Below are 9,825 nucleotides of genomic sequence, written 5' to 3' on the forward strand. Positions count from 1 at the left end.
GTGCGCCTCGAGTGAACCCATTAATTCGTGTACCGAGAGAGTCGATAAATTTTTGGACTCTTCAATGGCAGCGACGATGTGATCGAATTTGAACGGTAAGCTCCTTAAATTTTTTTCTACAACTCTTTTATTTTCTATGGTATCTCCATAACTACTAATTTGATTTACTATACCAGTAACTCTTGAAAAGAAATTCTGGATAGTTTCATTTTCTTTCATAAGTATATTATCAAAGTCTCGCCATAAGTTTTGTAGTTTAATGGAGATTACCTTTTCTGATCCTTGGAATGCTACTTTGAGAATATTCCAGGCCTCCTTCGAAGTTTTCGCCACCGAAATTCGAGGAAAAATAGTTTTGCTTACCCCTTGTTGTAGAAATAGTAGTGCTTTAGCATCCTTCTTCTTGTTTTCTTTGTACTCCTTTTTCTCTGCATCCGTCCATGACGATAGAGCTTCTGCCGACTCGGGTACCTTATAACCATCTTCTACAAAATCCCATAAGTCTTCTGTAATGAATAATGTTTTCATTTGTAAACTCCAATAATCATAACTCTCACCATCAAAAATTGGAATTAGACTTTGGGCATAATTGAAACCTTGAATACTTTGGTTAATTGCCATGGGTAGAGTTTTAGGATTACTGGGTTAGGTTTGCTCTGATACCAAATTTGTTGGCGCAATGCGGAAATGTGATAGGTTTATGGAAATGAATTTAGGAAGAGAGGTTGGTTAATTGAATGATAAGTGAGGCTTATATTAATTTGGAAATGAAATATTACAAGAAGTTTTAGTGTAGCACTTTGGCTCACCTAATTTACAAAAGCACTTTGGCTCTTGATGTTTAGCACTCACTCTTAACTCTCACTCTAGCTTTCTTACTTCACTCACTTTGATTTTGGATTTTTGATGGATACAAAATGAAACCATGGAATGCCTATTTATAGGCCTAGTGAGTGACCGACCAACACAATTCTAGTTTACTCTAGAACTGTCAAAATACACGTGCTACTTTACTAAGTAAGAAAGAAATTACTAGAGAAAGAATTCTCTAGATATTGACTGACTAGTCTAGCTACTTCCTTGTACGGGCTAGCCTAGATAATTCTAGAACTTGTCTGACTGATCAAAAGCCTCACTAGACTGAAGCCCTACTAGATTTTTCTAGACTGGGGCTATACATGGAGACAAGCCCATTGGAGTTTATCATCGTCTCCTGATTGGGCAATCTAAGATTATCACAAATTACCCAGTATCTTTAACACCTTGAACTCATCCCTTCTAAAATTCAAAGTATCCATGCTGCATCCATTGGTCAACTATACAATTTGCAGACTTTAAACCTTTCAGGAGGCCAAAACGTTCAAAAAATTCTCAAAGAACTTGGATCTTTGAAAAGTTTACGTCATCTTATGCTCTCTGGGTCGGATGTCAAAGTGCTACCTGATTCTATTACAAGGCTCACTAATTTGCAGACTTTAAATTTCAACAATTGCACTCAGTTTGAAGCCTTGCCGGTAGATATTGGGTGTCTCCTGCATTTATGGTCTCTTGATGTCAGTTTTACAAATATCAAGGAATTACCTGATTCAGTCACTAGCATCTGCAATTTAAGATGGTTGGAATTTTCTGACTGCAAGGAATTGAAAGTATTACCCAGCAACTTTGGAGCGCTGACACGTTTAAGGTCCCTTGATCTGACGTTTACAGGAATCAGAGAATTGCCTGACTCTGTCAGTAGCGGCTGCTGCAGTTTAGAGTGGGTGAGGCTTGGAAGTGAATGTAAGTTTCCCAAAGACATCAGGAATTGGGTGAAATTGAGAAGTCTCACTAGCAACGGAAAGAGATTTGATGATGCAGTAATGCCTAGAGGTATAGAAACACTAAGATGCCTAAAAGAATTAGATCCTTACGTGGTTATGAGGAAAGAAGGGGAGGTCTCCATTGGAACCAATAGTTCAAGCGGGGTCGAGGAATTAGCAGATCTAAACTCCCTTAGGGTGTTGGGAATCGCAAGTCTAGAGTATGTGAGTGGTAATGTAGACTCCGTATTAAAATATAAGAAAACGATTATAAGTTTGAGATGGAAACCTGAACAAGGAGAAGACACAACGGCAGCTAATAATTCTTTCATGGTGTTAGAAGGTCTCCCACCTCACCCTAATTTGAAGCATTTAGAAATTAGGTACTTCCCAGGTTTAGAGTTTCCAAAATGGGTTGGTTCATCTTCCTGCCTTTCGAATTTAGAGGCACTACAGTTGTCTGGTTGCAACAGATGTGAGAACCTTCCGGCGCTGGGATTGCTCCCATGTCTCAAATGTCTTGATCTTAAAAATCTGCCATTGAAGCATTTGGGTGAAGAATTGTTTAACCAAGACAGCTGTAGTTCTACAACAACATTATTCCCTTCCTTAACTTTGTTGAGAGCTATTGGAATGGATACGTTAGAAGAATGGATTGCTCCCCCAGCAACTTATAATTCCTTTCCTGTCCTTGAGGAAATACTGTTTGTAGGTTGCCCTGAATTGACATCAGTTCCGGATTTTCAATTATGGACGTCACTTCGTGAATTAAGGTTCTACTCGTGCAAAAAATTGAAGGACTCCATGCCTAATGATCTTCAGAAATCCCTCACTTCACTTGAATCTCTTGAAGTTTTTTTAATTCAAGGAGGCGATTTTCATATGAAAAGATAGATCAGCAACTGCTTGCTCCAACTAATGCCTTCCATTCAACACCTGATTCTGCTATTACCCAACAGGTCTATCCTCTCTTCTCTCTCATGTTTTAATTAGTATGTAACGTTTTTATCAGAGCCTTTAGTATAACCATGAGATTGTCCTTTCAGGTGGAATTTCAAGTGTTTCCTTAAAAAAAACTTTGATGGTAAGGAACCCAGCAAAGTGTCAATCTAGATGAGGTTGCTGGCCTGTTGCCTACAGTGCTGCTGTACAAGGAGATATCTTGAGCGGAGAGGGTGGTGATGAAACCAAAGGTACCTGGTCCTCTCTCAATAATATTATGTCTTTAAGATCCAATGACCTAGAAATGGTCAGTCATAACTGGGTTTGAAAAGTCTCTTCGACATCATCTTTTTTGTTACAAACTTATGACCTTGTATTTGATCCCTAGCAACACACTTGTCACTTTCCTGGTACTTGCTTAACTGTCAGAATTACTTGTAAGTTGTGTACCACATGCATGCAGTTAAAATGCTTGGTCTTCAGGGAGCTTTGAGATTCTTCCTATACGAAACATGTACTCCGTGCTTCAGGTTTTCAAAGGCATTTAGAAGAAGACCCACAAAAGGCTTCAGGAAGCTTGCAGAAGTTGAATCTGTCTAGAATTGCCCAAGCTACAAGGTTTGTGTTTGAATTTTTCTTTAGCTTGACTTGCAATTTGCTATACATATACCTGAACTGGAACCTTTCTGATGTCCAAACATGGGAACCCTAAGTCACATTCGAGGTTTATGCCAGTGATATTTTGAATGTAAGTGTTGAAGACCAGGCAAATGGAAGTTCACAGTTACAAAGTGCAAGTGTATTATTAGGGAAAGAGAATTAGACTTTTCTTGATGGCTGCCGTCCAGTTCAAGATATGCAGGTGACGCTGTCTAGTGATAGAACAGAAGCAATCTCTTCTTCATATTCAATTTTTCTATCCCCAAACTTATTTTTCTCTCTCACTCTCACCGTAGGAAATTGTACGAGCCTTTGGTAATTACTAGTACTAGAAATTTTATTCTCTTCATCATCTCTGATCCATTGGCTGATTAAATTTATAGATAAATTCTTACGCTCATTTTACTAATATAATCTCAGCACTCAGCAGGGCATTTCTTGTCTGCTGGAAAGCTTGTTTTATAACTGCTTTGAGGTGTGTCTCTTCTTCTCCGTTGAGCCCCAGCCTTTGCTGATTTACATGGTGCATTACAAGTAGAGTATTTCATTGCAGGATATAAAGTGAAATTCAACACACAACTGTACCTTACTTGCACTGGCGCAGTATTTTCAGTGCAATTTCAACCGTTGGCTCAATATAGTGTAAGCAAGGTGTGAGAATGCACACTCTGGTTGTAGGACTTATCGTTGGATAAGGGCAGCCATTAGGGTTCCGTAGGATCACCTAAACTAGTTAAAACCCTACAGCAAAGGGGGAATGTCTTTCTCCCTCGCCAAGACTGAACGTCTCTGCCGCTTCCGTCCCAATCTCACTCTCTCTTGTTTCAATCAGATCCGATCCAATCCAATTCAATGGGTTTTGTTTCTCGGATATACTCGATTGATTGATTTGTTTGTCATAATGACTTCTCCTCTCAAGTGTAAGTAATTTTTTTTTTACATTTTGATTTTCGATTGCATCCGGCTTATTTGCTAATTTTATGATATTTTGGTATTTATTTTGACAGACGAATTTATGAGGGTGATGATCGGCCAAACAAGGAGAGGCCAATGCTACATCTCGGCTCTTCCTTCGATTTGGAAATTGGATCACACCAAACTTAGTCTACAACAACATTTAATTGAAGAACCGGAAGAGAACATATATAATATCTGGAATATTAGAAGATGTAACCATTTCTTGATTCCAAGTTTTGCTGAGTAAATTCATGGATGAGGTTATTTTAAATTTATGGTAATTCAATTCATATGTAGTTGAGTCCGATGGCTGATTACTCATTTTTAAATATCATTACTTGTTATCTGTATGTATTTGACATTGATAGAATTTTCAGTAATTTGTTTTAAAATGGTTTAGGAGTAATCTAATTCATGTAAACATCAATACTGGTGTGGAGAACATGGTGAATTGGTAAGTAGGACCAAGATTAAGGTTTTGACAACATAGCAGTGTCGTTTTTTTGCCTTTTTTGTGAATTCAGTTTCTGCTACTCGAGATTTTCAGCTCCTTGCCATCATCGGTTTAGCTGTTTAGCAATTGACACAGTCTCTTATATAAATTAATTTCATATCTATCAAAACAAAAAACGTGTGCTAACAAAACAAAAGGCACTACATGTATACTTATTTTCTGTAACTAGTTTCAAATAACACAAAATCACCTTTTTCTCTATTACTTTTTTTTTTCACACAAACTAGATGGATCAGTAGACAGATTGATGCCAATTTTGGAATCTCTATACTTTTTTTGACTAATCAATTATTTTGATTAAGTAGTACTACTAAATCATTTAGGTACACAATTTAGGATTCAGAATTAGATTTATCTCAATGTTCAACACAAACTTATGCTCGTCTGTTTAACTTCTTTGTTCTTCTATCCCTCTCATCATTGAATCTATTTTTGCTGAAATCATTTACTAATTATGATGGTGTTTGGGATAAATGGGCCTTATTGTTACCACTGAATGAACACAAAAAACAAATGACTTGTTTCTATTATTTCCCCCTTCTTTTTTTAGCTAATCATTTTTTTTTGAGCCGTAGCATGGTTGTAATCTCAGTTTTAATGATGTGTTAGAAATGTAATGACTTGAAATTCCTTTCAACTAAAAGTAGAAAAAAAACGAGGGAAAGCATAAAAATGAGGATGTGTTGTAGAGTATGATAATACCAGAATGCATTAATTTTTGTGCGAGGAAAAGCTTGATTTATCTTAAGCTTAAGTGATGAGCAATGAAAAGTCTTAATGAGAACAAACTATGGTGATTGCTCTTGATCCATTTCAAATGGTTTAAATGTGGATAAACTCAAAAGTCGATACATACAAGTAAATTCTGAAATGCATCATTTCTCATATGTTGGTACATAATATTTTGAACCCAGAGTTGTATTAGATTTGTCTGTTTACTTTGTGGGGGAAGTCTTAACTTGATGATTAAGCCTCTTGTGCGTCTGAATTCTACTCAAAGGTGAAATTTGCATGCTATTGAGCCGTGATTTGACTTTAAAATGTGTATTATTGCTTATTAACATGCTATCTGATTGAATTGCTTGAATAGATATGTGAAAAGTAATAACCATATATATGTCATAGTAGAATCTGAAAAACAGTGGGACTGTGATGTTTATTGCTTGTTTCATCATAATTATATGCCTGTTCTTGTAGTATGTATATGCTCATAAGAAACGTCTTTCGATCACGAAATAGTCTCTTATATGAGACATTAAGGATCTCTGTTAGAATGGGGTTTGGTCTCAATTTCAGTTGATCCATAATTTTTTTTTTTTGTTGAGATTCTTTCTCTTCTGAACATATATTGTGTGCTTTAGGTTTTCGTAGGCATTCTATAGAAGTCTCGCAAAACACTTCAGTGAGCTTTGGGAAGTTTGTTCTCTCTGGATATCCTATGGATGAGCATCAGACTTCTCTTGATAACTACCGTCCAGTTCAAGATCTACAGGTGACCTTGACTAGTGATAGAACAGGAGCAATCTCTTCTCACAAGAATAAAAAGAAAGAGGGACAAAACAAGCTCCATCAGATAAGGAAAAGAAGAAGATTTTTCATGTTCAATTTTTGTTTCCTCAAACTTTCTTGTTATCTCTCACTCTCATTGTATGTAATGTAAGGAAATTGTACGAGCCTTTTGTTACTACTGCTATGTTATCTTCTTAATTGATTAGAATTGTTTTCTTTTGATCATTACTATTTCCGATCCATTGACTGATTAAGTTTTCAGATAAATTCTTAAGCTCCTGATCACCTTTGTGCTTATTTTGGGACACTTTACCAATATAATCTCAGCAGGGCAATTCTAGTCTGCTGGGAAGCTTGTTTTATAACTGCTTTGAAGTTTGAAATAATTGTCCATTCACAAAAGATGCTTTTTCATATTTATGCCTTTTCAAGGATACTAGTCTAATTATATGCATCCACACACTAGAATCCTAGTTTAGCATACAATCTAAAAATTCTTTATAAAAAGAAAACAAGATTAGATCACTTATCTGATAGGTAGTTCCACAATAATTGCGAGAGATCCATTTGATATCGTTTTCTCATCGCTCGCAATCCCATCGAATATTTATCTTATCGGAAGGATGATGCTTATCCACACAGCAAACAATTCGTCAAATTCATATTTCGGCGAGAACCAATGATCTAGAAGAGTATATGCCATGGTCTTGAAATTGTTAAGAGACATTATGTGGGAAGTAGGTAATGGGGAGCACATTTCAATTTGAGAAGACAATTGGCTTCCAAAAAGAATAGCTCACCCTGACTCTGTCTTTGCCTCTAGTAATACTAATCATGTTTGCCAGTTAATAGATAGTGAAACTGTTGGAAACAAAGCACTATAATCAAATCACACAAAGAAACCGCTGAGTCGCGTACTAGGTCGCTATCTTTAAGGTGTTTCGCGACTCTGCCTCTTGATTGTGCTAGCAGTCAGTTTTTTTGTCGAAACCCTATGGGATAAAACAGCTTATCTCTTTCGATTTCTCTGCACTGAGAAATCGAATCAATAATAACTCTTTCAACAACACTTGCTCAGAAAACTTGACGAAATAAAAATAACGTTCTATTTCTCTTCCAGAAACCAGTTTTTTTTTTTTATAATCAAAAAGAATCAATGGAATTAATGGAAAATTAATTTTCGATTAAATGCCAATTAAATTTCTTTGTAACAGCAAAAAAACGGCCGTATTAAAATTTCAACATTAACTGTAATTAATCATGATATAATTATCTTAATACGTTTTGAAAATTTAAGTTAAAAACAGCAAAAAAAATTGTTTCTGGATCAGCAGACCTCCCAAGGCCCCAAGGCCCCGCTCCCGGACTAATGTAATATAATATATAGTATAAATAGTATACACCCTAGTGAAATTGTGTGGGGTGGGAATTGAACCCATGCCTATAGTGTGGGAGCTCAAAACAATGCCACCATACTATCTCTCTATCTTTGGCATATTATTACAAAACTATGTTTTTTAAATATATACCCCAACAATCCCCCACTTATATTTTAAAACATTGAGCAAGTGCTATACAGTTGTGCATAAGCAAAGGTGCCTTTCGACTTGAACCTCTACATAGTGTTGAACTTTCTAAGTATCAGGTAACTAGAGTGACTCTCTTCTTGAACTCTAACTAATAATAGATTATACAACACACACAACTATATCTTAGAGTAAAGTTCTTAATTTTGCACATTAGGGCCATGTGCTTATCCCTTTCTTAACGAACGATCTAGAGAAATGCCCAAGTTCTCATAGAAGGCGGCCACACCTTCACATTCGTATAGGTGAGTCTATCAAGGATACTCCTGTATATCCCACTCTTAACTTAAGAGCTATAGACATCATTAAGAGTTTAAACACTCAACCTGTTTCCCACTTCAGGATATCATGCTATGGGAATGCATGACTCTATCATATTATTTGTAACTTCGTCTAGTCCCTTTGAACCTATTTCTAGGTTGGGTATCCATTACAAATGACTCAACTTCTCACGGGCAAAAGTCCCATACTTTTAGAGATATTCCATACCTTTTCTCTTGCTAATCCTTTCGTCAAAGTATCAGCTATATTTCCTTCAGACCTTACATGATCTACTCTAACAACACCAGTTGTGAGAAATTCTCTAACTGTGTCGTGCTTTCGACGTATCTGTCGATTCTTACTGTTATTATAACAGTTCTCTACTACTCCGATAGCCGCGGTACTATCGCAGTGGATCAAAGTGGCTGGTATCGGTTTTTCCCATACTGGAATGTCTGATAACAGACTCTTCAGCCATCCTGCTTCTTCACTAGCTGCTGCTAGTGCCATCAATTCAGCCTCCATCGTAGATTGGGCTATAATTGTCTGTTTCTTTGATCTCCAAGATACAGCGCCCCCAGCAATAGTAAAAACATATCCACTGGTGGCCTTGGAATCATCTGAAAGAGTATTCCAATTAGCATCGCTAAATCCTTCAAGGACTGCGGGATGCCTCTTATAGTGTAATCCTAGGTTTGTGGTTCTTTTCAGATACCGCATAACCCTCTCAATAGCATCCCAGTGTTCCAAACTAGGATTACTGGTAAACCTGCACAGAACTCCCACTGCATATGCAATGTCTGGTCTTGTACAATCAGTTGCATAACGCAGACTTCTTATTACTAGCATATTCAGATTGTCTAACACTTTCTCCAGTGTTCTTAAACAATTTCACATTAGGATCAAACGGAGTACAAGCAGGCTTACAATCAAAATATTCATACTTTCTCAGAATTTTTTCAATGTAGTGAGATTGATCCAAACAAATACCACTACTAGTTCTAGTTATTTTGATTCCCAAGATTACACTAGCTTCACCCAAATCTTTCATGTCAAAATTCGAACTAAGCATACCTTTAGTTTCATTGACAACAGATAAATTGGAACCAAATATCAGCAAATCATCCACATACAAGCAAACAATCACACACACATCATTCTCAAATTTATAATAGATGCATTTGTCACCCTCGTTTATTCTGAAGTTATGTGAAATCATTAAATTATCAAATTTCTCATGCCACTGTTTAGGAGCTTGTTTTAAACCATAAAGGGATTTTTCTAGCTTACATACTTTCTGTTCTTGTCCAGGAATTACAAAACCTTCAGGTTGTTCCATATAAATTTCCTCTTCTAGTTCACCATTCAAAAAGGCAGTTTTAACATCCATTTGGTGAATAACAAGATTATGAGCAGCGGCAACAGCAATCAAAACACGTATAGATGTTAATCTAGTAACAGGAGAATAAGTATCAAAGAAGTCTACGTTCTCTCGTTGCCTAAATCCTTTAGCAACCAGTCTAGCTTTGTGCTTCTCTATTGTTCCATCAGGTTTAGTTTCCTTTTCAAAACCCATTTACAACCTATAGGCTTACAA

General features: G+C 36.5%; 1 long non-coding RNA gene across 1 annotated transcript; it reads left to right on the forward strand.

Annotated features, from left to right (window-relative positions):
- Positions 1 to 1,586: 1,586 nt before the first annotated feature.
- LOC113322642 lies at positions 1,587 to 3,314 on the forward strand. Its single transcript, XR_003347255.1, has 3 exons — positions 1,587 to 2,758; positions 2,846 to 2,992; positions 3,205 to 3,314. It is a non-coding gene; the product is annotated as an uncharacterized LOC113322642 (long non-coding RNA).
- The last annotated feature ends 6,511 nt before the right edge of the window (positions 3,315 to 9,825 follow it).

This window comes from Papaver somniferum, chromosome 1 (genome assembly GCF_003573695.1).
Source record: "Papaver somniferum cultivar HN1 chromosome 1, ASM357369v1, whole genome shotgun sequence".
In the NCBI taxonomy this organism is placed as follows: Eukaryota; Viridiplantae; Streptophyta; class Magnoliopsida; order Ranunculales; family Papaveraceae; genus Papaver; species Papaver somniferum.